At 45.8% G+C, this 23955-nt stretch overlaps 1 protein-coding gene and 1 long non-coding RNA gene across 5 annotated transcripts in view; one reads left to right on the top strand and one right to left on the bottom strand.

Moving 5' to 3' along the window:
• Positions 1 to 23955, top strand: part of FAM107A (family with sequence similarity 107 member A) — a 355309-nt gene that overhangs the window by 164291 nt on the left and 167063 nt on the right. The window lies entirely within an intron of this gene.
• Positions 7244 to 23955, bottom strand: part of LOC137532820 (uncharacterized) — a 54120-nt gene continuing 37408 nt past the window's right edge. Inside the window, exon 3 of the long non-coding RNA XR_011024010.1 lies at positions 7244 to 7535. This is a non-coding gene — a long non-coding RNA (uncharacterized lncRNA). The remainder of the gene's footprint in view (positions 7536 to 23955) is intronic.

Raw genomic sequence — 23955 nt, forward strand, 5'->3', positions numbered from 1 at the left:
TGAGGGCCTCAGAGGTTGTCTAAGAGAATATTGGGAGCAACAAAACCATGAAGTCCAAAGAACACACAAGACAGGTCAGGGATCAAGTTATTGAGAAATTTAAAGCAGGCTTAGGCTACAAAAAGATCTTCAAAGCCTTGAACATCCCACGGAGCACTGTTCAAGCGATCATTCAGAAATGGAAGGAGTATTGCACAACTGTAAACCTACCAAGACAAGGCCATCCATCTAAACTCACAGGCCGAACATGGAGAGCGTTGATCAGAAATGCAGTCCAGAGGCCCATGGTGACTCTGGACGAGCTGCAGAGATCTACAGCCCAGGTGGGAGACTCTGTCCATAGGACAACTACTGTATTAGTCATGCACTGTACAAAGTTGGCCTTTATGGAAGAGTGGCAAGAAGAAAGGCATTGTTAACAGAAAGCATAAGAAGTCCCGTTTGCAGTTTGCCACAAGCCATGTGGGGGACACAGCAACCATGTGAAAGAAGGTGCTCTGGTCAGATGAGACCAAAATGGAACTTTTTGGCCAAAATGCAAAATGCTATGTGTGGCAGAAAACTAACACTGCACATCACTATGAACACACCACCCCCACTGTCAAATATGGTGGTGGCAGCATCATGCTCGGGGGGGGGGGGGGGGGGGGGGAGGGGGTGCATCTCTTCAGCAGGGACAGGGAAGCTGGTCAGAGTTGATGGGAAGATGGATGGAGCCAAATACAGGGCAAACTTGAAAGAAAACCTCTTGGAGGCTGAAAAAGACTTGAGACTGGGGCGGAGGTTCACCTTCCAGCAGGACAATGACCCTAAACATAAAGCCAGGGCAACAATGGAATGGTTTAAAACAAAACATATCTATGTGTTAGAATGGCCCAGTCAAAGTCCAGATCTAAATTCAATCGAGAATCTGTGGCAAGATCTGAAAACTGCTGTTCACAAACGCTGTCCATCTAATCTGACTGAGCTGGAGCTGTTTTGCAAAGAAGAATGGGCAAGGATTTCAGTCTCTAGATGTGCAAAGCTGGTAGAGACATACCCTAAAAGACTGGCAGCTGTAATTGCAAAAAAAGGTGGTTCTACAAAGTATTGACTCAGGGGGCTGAATAATTACGCACACCCCACTTTGCAGTTATTTATTTGTAAAAAATGTTTGGAATGATGTATGATTTTCGATCCACTTCTCACATGTACACCACTTTGTATTGGTCTTTCAGGTGGAATTCCAATAAAACTGATGCATGTTTGTGGCAGTAATGTGACAAAATCTGGAAAACTTCAAGGGGGCTGAATACTTTTGCAACCCACTGTATGTGTGACTAGGGTGAGACTGGGTGTGATCAGCAGTGTGGCAAGTTCTTGTCTTTAAAGAGACTCTGAACTGAGTTAAAAACTCTCTTTTTAGCTTATAATCAACATGGGCATGCTTGCCCCAGCTAAAACGCCACTATCCCGCGGCTGAACGAAGGGTCTTTACCCCCCCAAATCCCCCCCTGCAAAATCCACAACCAACTTGGTCGTAGATTTTGCTGCTCATGGAGGCAGGGCTAACGGTTGCAGCCCTGCCTCCATGCGCGTCTATCAGCGGCAGATCTCCGCCTCTCCCCCACCCCTCTTAGTGAAGGAAGACTGAGAGGGGAGGAGAGAGGCAGCGATCAGCACCGATAGACGCGCTGAGAGGCAGGGCTGCGGCCGTTAGCCCGTGCCTCAAGCAGGAAGCACTCCCCGCACAGCACGGAGAGGATTTGGGGGGTAAAGACCCCCCGTTCAGCTGCGGGATAGCGGCGTTTTAGCTGGGGTAAGCATGCCCATGATGATTATAAGCTAAAAAGCGAGTTTTTAACTCGCTTCAGACTCTCTTTAAGTGTACCTCTTTCTTAACGTGTACCTGTAGTAAAAAGAAAAGTGCTCCTAGGAGGTACTTACTTCAGGAGGGGGAAGCCTCTGCATCTAGAGGCTTCCCCCGTTCTCCTCAGCAAAGGGGATCCAGCACTGAACCCCTGAAGATACCCTTGTCACCAGGGCCGGGCCGAGGCATAGGCTGGAGAGGCTCCAGCCTCAGGGCACAGTGTAGGAGGGGGCGCACAATTCATTCAGCTGTCATTCCTAATTTTGTATGAAGCAGAAAGAAATAAGAAAAGGGGATACATGGCAGTGACTGCAAGCCAGATAACTAGATATTAAGGTGTTGGGAAGGTTGTGGGCCCTGTGGCCCTCTTAGTCTAATAGAAATCAGTGTGACGGCTGGGGTGGGAGGGATGGAGGGGCGCACTTTGGTGTCTCAGCCTTGGGTGCTGGAGGACCTTGTCCCTGCTCTGCTTGTCACCGCTTGTCAGGAGCCTCGCACAGGCACTCTAATAGCTATCCGCTCAGTCTCTGGGGGAAATAGCCGAGCCTGATCGGGTCCGCTCTACTGCGCAGGCGTGAGCCGTCTGTGCCTACACAGTACAGGGGACCCGATTGGGCTCTGCTATTTCTGCTGGAGCCCCAGTGGGGAGATGCTAGTGTGCCTGCACAAGGTAGGCAATGTAAATATTATTGTGGCTCTGCGTTCAGGACTGCCAGCCCTGGATCAGACTGGCGGAGACCCCCTCCTGAGTTAAATAACCCCCATGGATTAACGCCAAAGGTTAGGAGGTATGGCGACATTAATATAAGAGCTGGCCACTCTGCTATAACGCCCTGATCAGTGGAGTGCTACACAAATATTTGTTCTGTAACTTTCTCCCCTCTCTACACAAGTCTGCTGGAGCTCAGTCACAATGATCACTGGGTTCTTGGTCACTTCTCCAACAAAAGGTCCTTTCTGCTGACTGCTCAGTTTAGCTGGACAGTGCAGTTCACTTCTTTTATTTAAGCACATTTCAAACAGGTACAGCCATTCGTTCATGTTGTTTGATCCACCTTGGGCTTGCAGGTCATCATTTTTACTACTGGCAGACAAGAAAAGAATCAGACAGCACTAACTGCTTGTACTGATTCTGTATTTTGTACCAACTCTGTATTTTGTAAATTGGTGTATATCATTGTCTGTATTATTTTGTACCCCATGTTTGTTTCTAACTTTGTACAGCGCCACCGAATATGTTGGCACTTTACAAATCAATAATAATAATTACTGCCATTATCTATAAACATACTCACTAACAAATTATGTTATAGGCTAAAAGATTGTTTATACTACTGATTGGGATGAAGTTCAATCTTCAGTTCAAGTTCCTCTTTAAAGTGGGGTTCGTAGGGAGCAGAATGTTCATTGTTGTGAAAAAAAATCATTTAAATGAGTTTACCATGAGGTTGCAATTTACCTGAAACAAAGGGTTTCTGAACAGTGTATGAATACTCTATAGTGAGTGCATTTCCACCTTACATTTTTGTTTCAATAGTTCTTCTTGAGAATAATAAGGTAATAAAACATATTAATGAAAAAACAATAATACCTTACACTGATGGGGATAACACAGTAGTCAATTAGAATGTTTATTAACGTATACACAAAAGCAGGTAGGGTTGCCAGGTCGGCTGATGGAGAAAACCGGACAGGGGGTGGAGTTAGGGGCGGAGTCAGGGGCGGAGTCAGAAGCACACTTTTATGTAGAGTGGGGCTAAGCAATGGGCTTTTTAAAAAATGTTTTTTACAGTATTTATATCGCACTGACATCTTCTGCAGCACATTACAGAGTACATAGCCATGTCACTAACTGTCCTCACCAGTACATGCACATAAGAGACCACTTTTCACCAGTAAATGCACATAATAAGAGACCGCTTTTCACCAGTAAATGCACATAATAAGAGACAGCTTTTCACCAGTAAATGCACATAAGAGACAGCTTTTCACCACTAAATGCACATAAGAGACATCTTTTCACCACTAAATGCACATAAGAGACATCTTTTCACCACTAAATGCACATAAGAGACAGCTTTTCACCAGTAAATGCACATAAGAGACAGCTTTTCACCAGTAAATGCACATAAGAGACAGCTTTTCACCAGTAAATGCACATAAGAGACAGCTTTTCACCAGTAAACGCACATAAGAGACAGCTTTTCACCACTAAATGCACATAATAAGAGACAGCTTCTCACCACTAAATGCACATAAGAGAAAGCTTTTCACCACTAAATGCACATAATAAGAGACAGCTTTTCACCAGTAACTGCACATAATGACAAACAGCCAGTTGTCCCCAGTATATGTAGCCAGGGATATATGTGCCCAGTATATGTAGCCAGAGGTATATGTCCCCAGTATATGTAGGCAGGGGAATATGTCCCCAGTATATATAGCCAGCGGTATATGGGCCCAGTATATGTAGCCAGGGTGTATATGGGCCCAGTATATGTAGCCAGGGTGTATATGGGCCCAGTATATGTAGCCAGGGTGTATATGGGCCCAGTATATGTAGCCAGGGTGTATATGGGCCCAGTATATGTAGCCAGGGTGTATATGGGCCCAGTATATGTAGTCAGGGGGTATATATGCCCAGTATATGTAGGCAGGGGAATATGTCCCCAGTATATATAGCCAGGGTGTATATGGGCCCAGTATATGTAGCCAGGGTGTATATGGGCCCAGTATATGTAGTCAGGGGGTATATATGCCCAGTATATGTAGGCAGGGGAATATGTCCCCAGTATATATAGCCAGGGTGTATATGGGCCCAGTATATGTAGCCAGGGTGTATATGGGCCCAGTATATGTAGCCAGGGTGTATATGGGCCCAGTATATTTAGCCAGGGTGTATATGGGCCCAGTATATGTAGCCAGGGTGTATATGGGCCCAGTATATGTAGCCAGGGTGTATATGGGCCCAGTATATTTAGCCAGGGTGTATATGGGCCCAGTATATGTAGCCAGGGTGTATATGGGCCCAGTATATGTAGCCAGGGTGTATATGGGCCCAGTATATTTAGCCAGGGTGTATATGGGCCCAGTATATGTAGGCAGGTGTGTCCCCCCCGCCCCCCCCCCCCCCCCCCCCCCAGGAGGAAAGCAGTCAGCGCAGAGAAGAGGGAGAGCGGTGAAGAAGGAGGCCATCTCCCCCCCTTCGCTCACCTTAGGGTCCTCTCCCTCCCTCGCTGTCTGCTCCGATCGGTGTGTGCGGCGGTGGCTGGCAGAGGGGCGGAACTTACCTTCCGTGTCTCCTCCGTCTGGTCTCGTCGCAGGCGCCGCGCGGGATGAATTGCCACTACTCTGGTCTGATGCAGACCAGAGCAGCGGCTGCGGCACCAGAACTTCCGGCCGGCGCTTGGAGCGACACGGAAGGTAAGTCCCGCCCGCTGCCAAGCGCCACCGCCAGTCAGAGACAGCCACACACAGATCGGAGGAGACAGCGAGGGACGGAAAGCATCTAAGGTGAGAGAAGGGGGGGAGATGGCCCCCTTCTCCGCCGCTGCCCACCGCTTTCCCTCCACTGCGCTGCTCTCCTCCTGCTACAGGCGGCTGTCAACACTGACAGCCGCCGGAAAAGGCATAAAACCGGACATCTTAATTGTCCGGTTTAACATGCCTTTTTGCACCGGACACAGTGGCCAAAAACCGGACTGTCCGGTCTAAAACCGGACACCTGGCAACCCTAAAAGCAGGCCTATGCTTCTCCAGAGACCAGATTGAGAAACACCTGACTTTTTTTATTGATGCCAGTCCTGTTATTGGTTCACCCTACCTACATGCTTTTCATAACTACACTAAGTTCATAAAAGGGCTTACGAGTCTTTTTTTTTGTAAGGTCCTTCTGTGTTCTTCCCATTGCCATTTGCAGTCAGATGTATGTTTCCAAAACTGACACTAAGCTCAAAGCAACCCAGGCAACAGTACTCTGTCATGTGAGTTTATCTAATATATTTACAAGTGACTACGGACGCATGCATATGGTCATGTTACGTGTCTAAGGGCCCGTTTCCACTAGTGCTGCGCGTGGCTGCGAGACGCGCGGCGGCAATTCCTGGTCGGCGGGAACGCTGACGAATCCCATAAGCCGTGCTATGCACGGCTATGGGATTCGCAGCCTTCCACACAGAAACTGATGGCAATGTCTGCCGAATCGCTAAGGTAAGCGATTAGGCAGGCGGCGCCATTGTTTCCTATGGCAGAGTTTCCCCGTGCGGTTTGCCTGCGGGGAAACTCATCGAATTTGGCCCGGTTTCCACACTAGTGAAAAAGGGGCCCTCAGAGAATGGAGAATGTAGATGCAAACATGCTAAGTGTAAGCAGGTCCAGTTCTAGACTTTATGCTGCCTGAGGCAAACATGTGAGGATACTCTCCCCCAATTGGAATAATTGCACAGCACATGACAATTGCCTCCCCCCCCTTGCTTCCCCCCTCCTCACTCACTGTCAGACTTCTCACACAGCACAACAAGCTGCTTTTCCCCAATTATAACCTCTTCACCTTGCTCGTTCGCCACTCACTTCTCTTCCTACTCTGACTGGATGCTGTTAGTGTAAACACAGTACAAACATGCTGCCCCTGTAATCTCTGCACCTGATGCAAATGTTTCACCTCGCTTCATGAGAGAACTAGCCCTGAGTGTAAGGGCTTGTTCACACTAGAGCAAAAACGCTCCGATTTAGTAGTGCACAAGCAGATGTGTAAACAGATCCTAAGCACAGGGTCCATTCACACGTTCCTCTTAAAAAAAAACTCAGACCAAGAATTGAACTTTATCCCAATCAGTAGCTGATACGCCCTTTTACATGAGAAATCTATTCCTTTTCACAAACAGACAATCAGGGGGCGCTGTATGACTGATATTGTGGTAAAACCCCTCCCACAAGAAGCTCTGAGTACTGAGGTACTTTTGGCAGTTTCCTGTCTGTGAACCCTGTTACATTGTGGGAAATAGCTGTTTACAGCTGTTTCCAACTACCAAAACAGCATACAGCAGCTACATAAACTGCCCACAGTAAAAATGTCACCATGTGATAAATGTCAGAATGTAAATCGGGGAGAGGAAAGATTTTACAATGAGCAAACACTGACTAAAGCATTTATACATAATTATTGTAAAAATGAAGCACTTTTTTTATTACATTATTTTCACTGGAGTTCCTCTTTAAGCAAAAGTGTAGAGCATGTTAGTGTTGGCACTATCTATCCCGGGGCCACAACTGAGAGATCTCTGGTACAAAGCTACCTTCACTTCCAATCACTGTGTAAGTCAGCGGTGCTTGGCAATAAGAGAGAGGATATGTGTCCAGCACTGCAGTGTATTCAGTTTATTTGTGTTGCTACATTGTATTACAATCTTAGGCAGGAATGATACATAGTTCCGTCCTACCATATGAATGATGGCAATCTGTGTTTGGCAATGTTTCGCACGATGGTGCACCTTCAGAGGCTCTCATACATTTCTCTCTAAGTATTTCTGTAGCTTAGTTGTAATAGAGGCAGCCACCCCTCCATCAGGAAACACGGCCTTCTTCAGCCTCCAATTGTAGAGGGGATGTCTCCGTACATCAGGAAACAGATCCAAAAAGATGGTGGCATGATCTGACACTGCAGTCAGAGTACATTCAAAAAGGGCGCCTGGTAAAAAGGGACATGAAAGAGACGAAATTATAAGTATCTATGTAAAACAATATTTTTCGTTTATAGCTTATAAATGAAAATCAAGTGCTAAATATGTTGAATAAACGGAAGTGAAATGGCAAAATACGATCTATAACAAAAAACGATATCGGAAATAAAACGGCAAAATACCAACTATAACAAAAAAACAATATTTACACTTGTATTAAGCATAGTAATACAATAGTAGATATTACAGGTATTTTATTGCAACTATACCTAACTGTACAGATTTCTCCCTATCCCTAACCCCTAGACCCCCCTTTGTGGAAATCAACATAATTTAATAAATTGTATATATTACAAATATTGTACTGTAACTATACCTAGCCCTACACTCACACAGAACCCTCCCTGTACCTATCCCTAACCCCTTGTAATGCTGGGGGGGGGGGCATACTTTGACCACCCAGCGCAACAAGGCTAAGTAGCTGGATAATGGAAGAGGCTCCACAGATGGACACAGGAATAATGAACAAGGGAACAAGATTGCCCAGAGCAACTGCAGCTCTGGGCCGCCTATCAGGCTAGATGCTAAGTGATACAATACACAACAGATATAGTCAGTAACAGGCTTGAGTCATACATGTTAATTCAGATGTCAGTCATATTGGAAGGATTAGGCAGATTAATAGTCGAGAGGCAGGCAAAGGTCCTTACACAATACAATATACAATATTACAAATAATACAATACTGACTGACTAGAGTACATGTATATCGTGCTGATGCGCAATATATAAAATGTAGCTCTCATATAACTCACTAGCTAAAGCACAAGTAATGACAATTAACAAGACAGACAACAGACAGACAGACGGAATGCTCAGCCAATCTAGTCGCTGTTTCAGCGATGGCAACATTCACACTGAGATAGACAAGACTAACAGGTAGGAGCGAAACTAATGGCAACCGCTGCTATAGTTTGTCCTCAAGAACAAGGCAAGAACAAGGCTAGAAGGAATACTACCAGTCACCAACGTGGCAGCTGGCAGAATCCAAACTATCAGGATCAGAAGGACTTCACTGACCCCCGCAGGTCAGCAAATGTCCAGCAGACATGAAAATGCAGAGCAAGGCATTATACATTTTTACATTAAAAACTTTCACAGCATAGTCCCAACGACAACTCAGAGAGCTGAACGCTATGTTGGGCGGGGTCTGAAATGGGAGGCAGACTTTTATGCTGGCATCAGCCAATGGATAATAATAATTAATAATAATTAATAATTGCAGTATTTGCATAGCGCCTTTCTCCTGTCGGACTCAAAGCGCTTGTGAGGCAGCCACTAGAGCGCACTCAATAGGCAGTAGCAGTGTTAAGGACACTTGCCCAAGAAACCTCTTACTGAATAGGTGCTGGCTTACTGAACAGGCAGAGCCGAGATTTGAACCCAGGTCTCCTGTATCAGAGGCAGAGCCCTTAACCATTACACTATCCAGCCATGGATGCAGGTATGCAAATTCCCACACAGCTGAATGGAAATCAATCAATCGTGACCTGGCTTGATTACCATTTGCTAGCTGAAAGACTAACAAAACAAATGCATACAGTACTATGAAACAACATGCATGCAGGAAATCCAGGGCTATCTGGCTGCAGTTCAACTGCAGCAAACCATAGGAGGAATCCTGACAGCATCCTGAACTGCTCTGAACTGCAGAGTGATTGCAAATCATAATAAGACTCACTGCGAATGCGCAACCAAATGCAAGCAAGTCAGAACTGCCCAGTTGCAGCTCCACTGCAAGTGACAGAATATGCTACAGGAGAGATCTTGCCACCCCTAGACCCCCCTGGTGGTGCCTAACCCTAAACCCCCCCTTGTGGTGCCTAACCCTAACCACCCTCCTGGTGGTGCCTAACCCTAACCACCCCCTGGTGGTGCCTAACCCTAACCCTTCCCCTGGTGGTGCCTAACCCTAACTACCCCCTTCCCCCAGTGGTCCCTAACCCTAACCACCCCCCTGGTGGTGCTTAACCTTAACCACCCACCTGGTGGTGCCTAAACCTAACCATCCTCCTTGCGGTGCCTAACCCTAATGATCCCCACTGCACATTGACCCTTACACATATAAATAATAATATATTTAATCCTTAAAATACTTCACTACAAATAACATGAATAGAATAATTTATATATGTTTAATAGAATGAATAGCCTTAAAATCACATACACATTAAAAATATTATACATAGAAAAAGTTATATATGTATAATAGAATAAATAGCTTTACAATCACGTACACATTAAAAATCTTAAAATAACAAATATTAACCATTTCTGCCGCCTGGACATGATCCTCACGTCCGGGCGGCTGCTCTGCTGCGGTGCCGCGCTTTGGCGCGCTCCCGCGCCCGACCGCGGGCGTGCCCCCATGCCCCCGTGCTGTCCCCCGGTAGCCCTGGGATCAGTGAACAGGAACATGGTTCCCGATCACCGGTCCGTGTCCCCAGCAGAAAAACCGAAGCGCTCTAACTAGAGGCTTCAGTCTTTCTGCAAAAAAAAATGTCCCCGTCCCCCTTGTGCTTCCGGTTAGCACAAGGAGAAAAAAAAACTCAAGGTGGCCATCTTGTGGCCAAATAGTAAAACTACATCTACATATTTTTTACATTACAATTTACACATATAATAACATTAAAAATTAACGGTTTATTTCCCACACCAAAATATTACCCAAATAAAATTTTTAATGGGAAAAAAAAATTACAATAAAAAAAAAGACATAAATAGTTACCTAAGGGTCTAAACTTTTTAAATATGCATTTGAAGGGGGTATACTACAAACGTTTTTTTAAGTTATAAGCTTGCAAATAGTGATGGATGCAAAACGGAAAAAATGCACCTTTATTTCCAAATAAAATATTGGCGCCATACATTGTGATAGAGACAAAATTTAAATGGTATCATAACCGAGACAAACGGGCAAATAAAATACAGTGGCTTGCAAAAGTATTCGGCCCCCTTGAAGTTTTCCACATTTTGTCATATTACTGCCACAAACATGAATCAATTTTATTGGAATTCCACGTGATAGACCAAAACAAAGTGGTGTACACGTGAGAAGTGGAACGAAAATCATACATGATTCCAAACATTTTTTACAAATAAATAACTGCAAAGTGGGGTGTGCATAATTATTCAGCCCCCTTTGGTCTGAGTGCAGTCAGTTGCCCATAGACATTGCCTGATGAGTGCTAATGACTAAATAGAATGCACCTGTGTGTAATCTAATGTCAGTACAAATACAGCTGCTCTGTGACAGCCTCAGAGGTTGTCTAAGAGAATATTGGGAGCAACAGCACCATGAAGACCAAAGAACACACCAGACAGGTCAGGGATAAAGTTATTGATACATTTAAAGCAGGCTTAGGCTACAAAAATATTTCCAAAGCCTTGAACATCCCACGGAGCACTGTTTTAGTGATCATTCAGAAATGGAAGGAGTATGGCACAACTGTAAACCTACCAAGACAAGGCTGTCCACCTAAACTCACAGGCCGAACTAGGAGAGCGCTGATCAGAAATGCAATCAAGAGGCCCATGGTGACTCTGGACGATCTGCAGAGATCTACAGCTCAGGTGGGGGAATTTTTCCATAGGACAACTATTAGTCGTGCACTGCACAAAGTTGGCCTTTATGGAAGAGTGGCAAGAAGAAAGCCATTGTTAACAGAAAAGCACAAGAAGTCCCGTTTGCAGTTTGCCACAAGCGATGTGGGGGACACAGTAAACATGTGGAAGAAGGTGCTCTGGTCAGATGAGACCAAAATGGAACTTTTTGGCCAAAATGCAAAACGCTACGTGTGGTCGAAAACTAACACTGCACATCACTCAGAACACTCCATCCCCACTGTCAAATATGGTGGTGGCAGCATCATGCTCTGAGGGTGCTTCTCTTCAGCAGGGACAGGGAAGCTGGTCAGAGTTGACGGGAAGATGGATGGAGCCAAATACAGGGCAATCTTGGAAGAAAACATCTTGGAGCCTGCAAAAGACTTGAGACTGGGGCGGAGGTTCACCTTCAAGCAGGACAACAATCCTAAACATAAAGCCAGGGCAACAATGGAATGCTTTAAAACAAAACATATCCATGTGTTAGAATGGCCCAGTCAAAGTCCAGATCTAAATCCAATTGAGAATCTGTGGCAAGATCTGAAAACTGCTGTTCACAAATGCTGTCCCTCTAATCTGACTGAGCTGGAGCTGTTTTGCAAAGAAGAATGGGCAAGGATTTCAGTCTCTAGATGTGCAAAGCTGGTAGAGACATACCCTAAAAGACTGGCAGCTGTAATTCTAGCAAAAGGTGGTTCTACAAAGTATTGACCCAGGGGGCTGAATAATTACGCACACCCCACTTTGCAGTTATTTATTTGTAAAAAATGTTTGGAATCATGTATGATTTTCGTTTCACTTCTCATGTGTACACCACTTTGTGTTGGTCTTTCACGTGGAATTCCAATAAAATTGATTAATGTTTGTAGCAGTAATGTGACAAAATGTGGAAAACTTCAAGGGGGCCGAATACTTTTGCAAGCCACTGTACATAGGTTTTAAAGAGACTCTGAAGTCTCACAAAAATGAGGTTTTTCTTTTAAAAACCTCATTAACATTAAAGTCTCACCTAAAACGCCGCATTCCCGCGGCTGCAAACCCCGTCGATCACCCCAAACCCACGGGGGTACGGGCAGGCAACTTCCGCATAGAGGCAGCGCGGCTCTGCCTCTATGCGCGTCAATCAGCGCCGGATTGCTGCCTCTCCCCCGCCCCTCCCCCGCCCTTCTCAATCTATCTTCACTGAGAGGGGCGGGGGAGAGGCGGAGATACGCGCTGATTGACGCGCATAGGGGCGGCAGCAAAATCCACGACCAAGAAAGTCGTGGATTTTGCCTGCCCTGTACTCCCGTGTGTTTGGGGTGATCGAGGGGGTTTCCAGCCACGGGAATGTGGCGTTTTAGGTGAGACTATAATGTTAATGAGTTTTTAAAAGAAAAACCTCATTTTTGTGAGACTTCAGAGTCTCTTTAATTATGGTAGCATGGATTATTTTAAAGCTTTTTCTCCCACCCAGCATGGGTATGTGTACAAATACACCCCAAAACACATTATACTACATCTTCTGAGTACGGCGATACCACATGTGTGACACTTTTTTGCAGCCTAGGTGCGCTAAGGGGCCCAAAGTCCTATGAGTACCTTTAGGATTTCACAGGTCATTTTGAGGCATTTGATTTCCAGACTACTTCTCACGGTTTAGGGCCCCTAAAATGCCAGGGCAGTATAGGAATCCCACAAGTGACCCCATTTTAGAAAGACGACACCCCAAGGTATTCCGTTAGGAGTATGGTGAGTTCATAGAAGATTTTATTTTTTGTCACAAGTTAGAGGAAATTTTTTTTTTCACAAAGTGTCATTTTCCACTAACTTTTGACAAAAAATAAAATCTTCTATGAACTCATCATACACCTAACGGAATACCTTGGGGTGTCTTCTTTCTAAAATGGGTTCACTTGTGGGGTTCCTATACTGCCCTTGCATTTTAGGGGCCCAAAACCGTGAGGAGTAGTCTGGAAACGAAATGCCTCAAAATGACTGTTCAGGGGTATAAGCATCTGCAAATTTTGATGACAGGTGGTCTATGAGGGGCCGAATTTTGTGGAACCAGTCATAAGCAGGGTGGCTTCTTAGATGACAGGTTGTATTGGCACTGAAGTGCAGGAAGCGCAGGATGTTCTCAAATCGTGACCTGGACATGGCAGCAGAGAACATGGGCATGTGATGTATTGGGTGCGTAGAACAATAAGACCGCAATACATTCTTTTGGACTAGACCCATGTTAAGGAGAAGGCTCAAAAAATGTTACGTTTGGAAACTTGGAGTGGTTTCCACCAAAAAGGCTGGGCATGGTAGCTTCTCGGATTGGCGGTTGCTTATTGTGTGGCATAACGGTTGGTCTCAGCCACAATTAAGTCATAGAGATCCACGGTGCAGAACGGATAAAAAAAAGTCTAGGTCCGATCCTAGATTATCTGTCTTCACCTGGACTCCAGACTGGGCGGTGAAAGGGGGCAGTACGGGTGCGGCGGAACCAGGGGATTGCCAATTGGGATTTGCCAGCACCTCTGGGAGACTATGGGTAGTACGGGCCTGTTTTGCTGGTGGCTGCGACTCGGGTCTTAATGCAAGTGCCACCGAATCAGTTTCTACTACCATGCTGGTGCTCGCCACTTCACCAGGGTATACGGTAGTACTGGTGCTAGGTCCAGGAGATGCTACGCTGCTGGGGCATGCCTCACCAAGAAAACTCAGATCAGCGCTAGCACCACTCTGCTGCCCTTAAGTCTGATTCTGCGGTCCAGTGAGATGGGGTGTGGTACACCTGGCTCTAGCCGGGACCTCAACCTCGTCATTGCTATCGGTCAGAGAGCCACTGCTGTTCACCGGTTTGTATTGTGACCTGGATGATTCGTCGGATGAGGCTTCCTAATCGCTCTCACCCCACTGGGCCAGAATCTCGGCGGCCTCTTCAGCGGTATACCCCTTTTTTGCTATGGTGGACTGCTAAATTTAGGGGGTATTCATCTGAGTCTACCCAGGAAAAAGAGCACCTACCTAGCAAAAGGGAGTACTTGTGAAGTAGAATGCTGTGGTCACTGAGTTTTGATTAAAATAAAGAATCAAAACGTATCTTTACAGTGCCACAGTTATAGTACAGTGTTTTTTGCAGTGATCAGAAAAAAAAAATTCTGTCACTGCGGTGGGGCGGGTGAGGGTTTGGCTGGGTGATCAGAAGCCCGCAGGGGGCAGATTAGGACCTGATCAGATGGGTAGGAGTGCTAGGGGGTGAAAGGTGGTGACAGGAGGTGATTGATGGGTGTCTCAGGGGGTGATTAAATGGGAGAATAGATGCAATCAATGCACTGGGGAGGTGATCAGAAGGGGGTCTGAGGGGGATCTGAGGGTTTGGCTGAGTGATCAGGAGCCCACACGGGGCAAATTAGGGCCTGATATGATGGTTAGGTGTGCTAGGGGGTGACAGGAGGTGACAGGGGTGTATCTGAGTAATATAGCGCCTATGGCAAACACTGAACTTGCGCCCCCCTCCCACGAGTCAAAGCCCCCTTCCCCTCTAAAAACAGTATTTCTCGCATACATGTGTTATGGTTGCTTGTGTGCTTTGGCTCAGGATATTGCTGATGTTACTTTTTTTGGAGTTGCTCTTGTTATTCACTCTCTGACACTGTTTTCTAACACTAAGAAAGTGTGCCCTACATGCAGTTAAGCAGCCATGTTCCCCAAATAACATCATTAATCTGATCTGAGTGACAGGGAGGTATGGGGGCAGGCATGGCGGTGCAGCACTGGGGCAGGAATGGCGCCCATGGGGCTGTGGCGCCCGTGGCACAAGCCATGCCTGCACCCCTCTAGATACGCCTCTGGGAGGTGATTAATGGGTGTCTCAGGGTGTGATTAGAGGGGGGGACAGATGCAATCAATGCACTGGGGAGGTGATTAGGGGGGGAGGTCTGAGGGCGATCTGAGGGTGTGGGCAGGTGATTGGGTGCCCGCAAGGGGCAGATGAGGGTCTGATCTGATGGGTATGATAGGTAGCAGTGACAGGTGGTGATGGATAGGTGATCAGTGGGTGATTAGAGGGGAGAACAGAAGTAATTAATGCACTGGGTAGGTGATCGGGGGGTCCAAGGGTGATCTGAGGGTGTGGGTGGGTGTTTGGGTGCCCGCAAAGGGCAGATTAGGGTCTGATCTGATGGGTAGCAGTGACAGGTAGTGACAGGAGGTGACGGGGTGATTGATAGGTGATCAGGGTTTGATTAGAGGGGAGAATAGATGTAAATAATGCACTGGGGAGGTGCTCCTTAGCAACCAAGGGGCAGACTGCTGTAACGAGAAAGGGAATAGGAGTGCAGCTAAGGCTAGACAGGTACTGGTGGTAGGGGATTCAATTATTAGGCGCACAGATAGGGTAATCTGTCGAAGAAACCGCGAATGCCGTACAGTCTGTTGCCTCCCGGGTGCTCGGGTTCGGCATGTAGCGGAAAGAATTGACAGATTACTGGGTGGGGCTGGGGAAGACCCGGCTGTCATGGTACACATTGGCACCAATGACAAAGTTAGTGGGAGATGGAAGGTCCTCAAAAATGATTTTCAGGTACTTGGAGATAAACTTAAAGCAAGGACCTCCAAGGTGGTGTTTTCTGAAATACTGCCAGTGCCACGTGCTACATCTGAGAGACAGAGGGAGCTTAGGGAGTTAAATAAGTGGCTGAGAAATTGGTGTAGGAAGGAAGGGTTTGGGTTCCTGGAGAACTGGGCAGACTTTGCAGTCGGCTACAGGTTCTACAGCAGGGATGGGCTGCACCTTAATGGGGAGGGTGCAGCTGCATTGGGGGAGAAGATGGCTAAACGGTTGGAGGAGATTTTAAACTAGGATCTGGGGGGAGGCGGGAGGATAAAGTCTCAATACATAGACAAGATGAGGTAAAAAGACAGTGGGAACCTATCATTATGGAGGGTGGAGAGGGGGGTGGGGACAGTGTAAAGATTAAGGAGGTTGGTAAAAATTCAAGTAGCCAATTTCATGTAAACAAAATTGGTAAATGTGGTGGTAAAAATATAAAGTGCATGGTAACCAATGCTCGGAGCCTTGCAAATAAAATAGACGAACTAGAGTTCATTCTGAATGACAAAGGCTATGACATTGTGGGAATAACCGAGACATGGATGGATGAAAGCCATGACTGGATAGCTAATTTAAAAGGATACAATGTGTTTAGGAGGGATAGAACAGGGAAAAAAGGTGGAGGGGTTTGTCTCTTTGTTAAGAATTCTCTTACAGCTGTCCTCAACGATGAGATGGAGGAAGATTGCGAAGATGTGGAGTCCGTTTGGGTAAATATTCATGGTGGAAATAAAAGTTGCCAATTGCTTATTGGGGTATGCTACAGGCCACCTCTTATTAATGAAGCTGCAGAACTGCGATTACTACAGCAGATTGAAAAAGCTGCAGGTAAAAATGAGGTCATAATTATGGGCGACTTCAACTTTCCAGACATTGACTGGAGTATTGAGGCTACCCATTCTGGTAAAAGCAGCAGATTTCTGGCAGCACTACAGGACAATTACTTGACTCAAATGGTAACTGAACCAACTAGGGGGAATGCGTTACTGGATCTGATCATTTCTAATAGACCAGATAATGTATCAAATGTGCAGGTTCAAGAACATTTGGGAAATAGTGATCACAACATGATAACGTTTGAGCTCGTGACTGATAGGCCACGGGGCAGCGGGACCACTAAAACTATGAACTTTAGAAAAGCAAAGTTCACTCAAATTAGGCAGGCACTAAGTTTGGTGAACTGGGATAATGTACTACAAGGGGAAGACACTGAAGGGAAATGGCAAGCTTTTAAACTTATACTCAATCAATACTGTAGTATGTATATCCCATATGGAAACAAAATGTCTAGGAATAAAAAAAGGCCTCTATGGATGAATAGAAAGGTTAAAGATAAAATGAAGAGGAAAAAGAATGCCTATAAGGTCTTAAAACAGGAGGGGACCGAGGCTGCACTAAGCAATTATAAGGAGTGCAATAAAAATTGTAAAAAAGAAATTAGGCAGGCAAAGATTGAAGCTGAAAAACAAATCGCTAAGGATATCAAATCTAACCCAAAAAAGTTTTACAAGTACATTAACTCTAAAAAAAGAAAGGTTGACTGTATAGGACTCCTAAAGGATGAGGATGGGAACTCAATGGTGGATGACCAAGGTAAGGCAGAGTTATTAAATGCTTTCTTTGCTTCTGTCTTCACAAAAGAAACAGCACTGTTGCAAACTACAGAGGCGGAAGAGTCTCAATCTTCTAACTGTAATATTAAATACTTAACGCAGGAAGAAGTGAAGGCAAGACTAAATAAATTAAAAATAGACAAGGCACCTGGCCCGGATGGCATGCATCCTCGGGTCCTAAGGGAATTAAGTTCAGTTATGGATAAACCCCTTTATCTTATCTTTTGTGACTCTCTTGCAACTGGCAGAGTCCCAGTGGATTGGCGTACAGCCCACGTTTTCCCATTATTTAAGAAGGGCAAAAAATCTGATCCAGGAAATTATAGACCTGTAAGTTTAACATCAGTTGTATGCAAACTATTTGAGGGGTTACTAAGAGATACTATACATGACTTCATAGTAGAAAATAATCTTATTTCTCAGCATCAACATGGGTTTACTAAAGACAGGTCCTGTTTGACTAACATGCTCAGCTTTTATGAGGTAGTGAATGCTAATATGGATATTGGGAATGCTGTAGATGTGATATACTTGGACTTTGCAAAGGCCTTCGACACTGTTCCCCACAAAAGTCTGGTGCAAAAGTTGAGGATGCAAGGACTGGGGAAGAGTCTGTGTACATGGATAGGGAACTGGCTAATGGACAGAAAACAAAGAGTTGTGGTCAATGGATCATACTCAAAATGGGAGACTGTTAGCAGTGGGGTCCCACAGGGGTCTGTTCTGGGTCCAGTGCTCTTCAATTTATTTATAAATGACCTAGTAGATGCAGTAGTGAGCAATGTTGCTATTTTTGCAGATGATACAAAATTGTGCAGAATCATTAACTCTCAGGAAGATAGTGTCATATTGCAACAGGATCTGGATAGGATGGCTATATGGGCACATACATGGCAGATGAAATTCAATGTTGACAAATGTAAGGTCATGCATTTTGGACGTACTAATGGTCTAGCACCATACAAAATAAATGGGATACAGTTGGGGACATCAAACTTGGAGAAGGACTTAGGAGTACTCATTGACAACAAGTTAAATAATCGTACTCAATGCCAAGCAGCTGCAGCTAAAGCTAACAAAATTTTGGAATGCATTAAAAGGGAAATAAAAACTCGAGATGCTAGCATAATATTGCCCCTGTTTAACTCTCTAGTAAGGCCACATCTGGAATATGGAATTCAGTTCTGGGCACCACATTACAAAAAAGATATTGCAGTTTTAGAGCAGGTGCAGAGACGAGCAACAAAATTGATGCGTGGGATGGAAGGTCTCACTTATCGAGAAAGGTTAGATAAACTGGGTTTATTTAGTCTAGAGAAAAGACGCCTTAGAGGGGATCTAATTAACATGTATAAATACATCAGAGGGCAATATAATACCTTGGCGGATGAGCTTTTTGTCCCTAGGCCTTCTCAAAGGACTAGAGGACATGATCTGCGCATGGAGGAAAAATGTTTTAGCCATTTATTTAGGAAAGGGTTCTTTACAGTAAGAGTGATTAAGATGTGGAATGCATTGCCACAGGAAGTCGTTATGGCAAACTCTATACCTGCATTTAAAGGGGGCTTAGATGCTTTCCTTGCGTTGAAAGACATCCATGGCTACAATTACTAGGTAATGCCTAATGATGTTGATCCAGGGATTTTATCTGATTGCCATCTGGAGTCGGGAAGGAATTTTTCCCTTTAGGGGCTAATTGGACCATGCCTTGTAAGGGTTTTTTCGCCTTCCTCTGGATCAACAGGGATATGTGAGGGAGCAGGCTGGTGTTGTACTTTATACTGTTTGAACTCGATGGACGTATGTCTTTTTTCAACCAAAATAACTATGTAACTATATAAGGGGGGGTCTGAGGGCGATCTGAGGGTGTGGGTGGGTGATCAGGTGCCTGCAAGGGGCAGGTTAGGGTCTGATCTGATGGGTGGCAGTGACAGGTGGTGACAGGGGGTGATTGATAGGTGATCAGTGGGTGATTACAGGGGAGAATAGATGTATACAGTACACAGGGGAGGAGGAGGTCTGGGCGGGGGTCTGGGGAGGATCTGAGGGTGTGGGAGGTGGGATCAGGAGCCCCCAGGGGGCAGTATAGGACCTAATCTAAAATATAGCGTTGAAAGATAGTGACAGGGGGGGATTGATGGGTGATTAGGGGGGTGATTGGGTGCAAACAGTGGTCTGAGGGGGTGATCAGGGGGGGGTCTGAGGGGTGCTGTGGGCGATCAGGGGGGCAGGGGGACAGGATCAGTGTGTGTGTGTGTTTACATGCACAGCTGCCTCCTCCCCTGGTAGTCGCTCAATCACTGGGACCACCAGGGAGGAGGCAGCCTGTATAATACACTTTGTATACATTACAAAGTACATTATACACTTTGTATGTGGCAGATCGGGGGTTAACAACCTAATTGGCCAGCTGGTTGACGTCGCGGGTGGGCGGAGCCTAATGCTGGTGGATGCACGTGCATCTATGCACGCGATCCCTGACTAATTAGTCCCCCAGGTGCCGCCACCGATCGGCGTTACGCGGTCCCCCTGCCCCCCTGATCGCCCACAGCACCCCTCAGACCCCCCCTGATCACCCCCTCAGACCACTGTTTGCACCCAATCACCCCCCTAATCACCCATCAATCCCCCCCTGTCACTATCTTTCAACGCTATATTTTAGGTCCTATACTGCCCCCTGGGGGCTCCTGATCCCACCCCCCACACCCTCAGATCCTCCCCAGACCCAGACGTTACGCGGTCCTGGGGGTGCCACTTTGCCGTTGCCTATTGGTAGTGGGTGGTCGGCAAGTGGTTAAGCATTATACGTATGAAAACTAATTTTAAAACCATAAAATAAGTGTAAACGAAAATTTACTTGTTACACTCCTGTGAAATTTAAAAACGAAAAAATAAGTAAAACCAAAAGTCAAAAATTTTTTGTAAACGATCTTTGTAATAAACTTTATTCTGTAAACGAAAAAATTTGTTAATAAGATCCCTGCAACCGCTATTTCTCGGGAACCCTAATTTCCTGTCGGGCACCCAATAGCCGATATTTTGCATTGCAGCCTATGATATAAGAAAATAATCTACCCTCACCTTATATGGGTTTTGTGTAACTTTGAAAAAAAGGTGTAGTCCTTGCCGGAAGGGTATTGCATTCACCAAATATCAACCAATTGGCAGGGCTGGTGCTTCCATAGAGTCAAACTGGGCAATTGCCAAGGGCCCCAAGCTCCTAAGACTCCCCACTAGTGAGGGACTGTAGAGGTCACAAGTTTACTGTCAGTACAGTATGAAAATGTAAGGGGCCATACAATCATTTTTGCCCAGGTACGTACAAAAAGGGCGCCCGGACAAAAAGGGCGCGGGGTGTAAACTCTAAATAATAATTAATCATTAATAGGGTTTATAAAAATAGTGTGCTATATTTCGTTTACAAATAAGGTTTAACAAAATTATAAATCATTAAATAATGTTTATGAAGTCGGAAATTGTGAAAACGTTAATCTTCCCTGTTTCTAAAGTTAAACTTATAATTACGTTTATGAAAAAAACAATAATATATGTTTAATTGTTATAATTCTATATTATTGTGAATAACCTTCATTTACGGTTTGTTCTTATAATAAAATCTGAAAATATTCTTTATAACGATGATATAAATATAACTACGTTCGTAATAAGTGTTGTAAAACATTAGTAATTATTACTAAAATTTTATGAAAACTTTACCTAAGCCTACTCTTACACAGAACCCTCCCTGTACCTATCCCTAACCCCTAGACCCCCCTGTTGGTGCCTAAACCTAAGACCCCCCTGTTGGTGCCTAAACCTAAGACCCCCTGTTGGTGCCTAAACCTAAGACCCCCCTGTTGGTGCCTAAACCTAAGACCCCCTGTTGGTGCCTAAACCTAAGACCCCCCTGTTGGTGCCTAAACCTAAGACCCCCCTGTTGGTGCCTAAACCTAAGACCCCCCTGTTGGTGCCTAAACCTAAGACCCCCCTGTTGGTGCCTAAACCTAAGACCCCCTGTTGGTGCCTAAACCTAAGACCCCCTGTTGGTGCCTAAACCTAAGACCCCCCCTGTTGGTGCCTAAACCTAAGACCCCCCTGTTGGTGCCTAAACCTAAGACCCCCCTGTTGGTGCCTAAACCTAAGACCCCCCCTGTTGGTGCCTAAGTAACCCTCCCTGTACCTACCCCTAACCCCTAGACCCCCCTGTTGGTGCCTAAACCTAAGACCCCCCTGGTGGTGCCTAAACCTAAGACCCCCCTTTATTATGTGGATAATAATGTTTTACTAATTGTGGATGCAAAAAATATTTTGCAATTTACGTTACGTACTGATCGCTTTATTTTGTGAATAATAATGTTTTACAAACAGTATGGGATAAAACTTTAAATAATGTTTTAATTAGTTAAATAAGATAAATATGTTTAGTATTTTTATAAACGTTATTCGGCACGGGTGCATTTTATAAACGTAAATCACCACAAGCACGCTTATAAATCATTAAAAATCTCCTGGCGCCAGTTGTAAACGTTATTTATGTCCTGCGCCCTTTTTTCCTGCTCGGCGCCCATTAAACGCTATTTATTATGAGAGTGAATGGTGGCGCCCTTTTTGTCCACTAGCGGCATGCGCCCTTTTTTCCCGCTTCCCCCAATTTTACCTAAATTGGCTGATGCTGGAGGCTGGTTTCTCAGCTGCCTAAAAACCTTCTTGGCAGTATACAGGTATATGGCCTACTAAAGGAGGAGTCCAGTGATGGACCTATTATCAAATTAATTTCTTCACCTTATATCACCCCCACCGCAAATCTGATTACAGGTAGGGAAATACACTAAGCTTATGGTTACTTATGGTCAAGCACGTGCAGAGAGGGGGCTCTGGGTGCCCAGACACCCCCTTCTTTCTAATTACCATTAAATGGGCCCCTTAAGCTGTGAGAAACCCCGCCCACAAACCACAGGAAGCCCCACTCGCTAACTGAGAAGCCCCACCCACCAATCGCAGTAAGCCCTGCCCACCAACCACAGGAAGCTCATTCAGTCCTGAGGGCAGCGGACACATCATTTCAGCCAGCCAGCTGTCCCTTACTTTCTCTGTCCTTCTCTCCAGCTGCCTCTCAGCATGGTGCAGAGGTTTGGGGAAGACACATAACTGTAGTGAGAGATATGGTATGAATTGCAGTGGTAAGCAGCTTCACCCAGAGCGAGCTGAGCCCCCTCCCCACTCTAGCCAGGCCAGCACCCAACACAGATGTTGCTACCCGCCTGCCTCCCACCAATTCCAGTCAGCACCTTGATGCTTTCTCCCACCCATTTCCGCACCCAGCAAGAGGCTTCCACTCATCCCCCCCAGCACCCAGCACCTAGTTGTTCCAACCTCATCCAGCACCTAGATGCTTCCTCTTTCCCACCCACCCCAACCAGCACCTTAATTGTCTCTCCCACCAACACTAGCACCTAGGTGCTCTCTCCCTCCCATTCCAGCCAGCACCTTGATGCTCTCTTCCACCCACACCAGCATCTATATGCTCCCACCTAGTCAGCACCTCACCCAGCACCTAGATGCTCTCTCCCTCCAACTCCACTCAGAACCTTGATGCTCTATTTTACCTACCTGCCTGAGCATCTAGATATTCTCACCCCAGCATGCAGATGCTCCCTCTCTCCCAGCCAGCAACTTGATGCTCTCTCCCACCCAAGGCCAGCACCACAAAGCTCTCTCCCACCCACTCCAGCACCTAGCATTACTATGCTCCCACACCAGCCAGCACCTAGATGCAAAACCCACCTACCCCACCCAGCACCTTGGTGCTCTATCTCACCCACCCCACCCAGATGCTATCTCCCAACCAGTCACCCCCCCCCCCCCCAGCCAGCACCCAGATGCACTCTCCCACCCACCCCAGCCAGCACCGAGATGCTACCTCTGACCCACTCATCCCCCAGCCAGAACCCAAATGCTACCTCCCACCCTGTCTCCCTCCCCAGCCAGCATCAAGATGTTGCTTGCCACCCCAGCCAGCACTCAGATTGTATGTGGCGGTTGCGCATGCGTGCACAGTAACATGCGGCGGGCGGCGGCGAGAAACAGACCCTAGAGCCCTAGTTAAGTTATAAACTACTTATTCTTGGTGGTCATTGTTTAATAGTATAATAAATTCTTATATATACAGGGGCATACCAAAAAGTGGATCCCCTCTTTACATTCTGTTTCCATTATATTCCACTCAAAAATTCCCCTGATCTAAAAGAGATAACTCTGTAGAATTTAATTCCCAGGCATCCCCAGGATAGAAAAGGAGTTTCCCAAAAATTAACAATTATATTCATTGGTTATAATACACCATCCTCCATATGTACTTCTGCATGCTAGCTATGTCTGTCAATCACTGCTTCTTTCAGCTGTTGAATAGGCATGCTTATAGCTTCTCATATGCTGTCTATCCATTTTAGCCTCTGCCATCCTCTTCTTGTTTTGACAATTTCCAGGTGGCTGGAAAATACTTAGTTACCTGGGACTGTGGAGGTCTTGGAGTGTGTGAGGATGTTGGCGCAGCTTTCTTTTGCT

Source organism: Hyperolius riggenbachi, chromosome 9 (genome assembly GCF_040937935.1).
Source record: "Hyperolius riggenbachi isolate aHypRig1 chromosome 9, aHypRig1.pri, whole genome shotgun sequence".
In the NCBI taxonomy this organism is placed as follows: Eukaryota; Metazoa; Chordata; class Amphibia; order Anura; family Hyperoliidae; genus Hyperolius; species Hyperolius riggenbachi.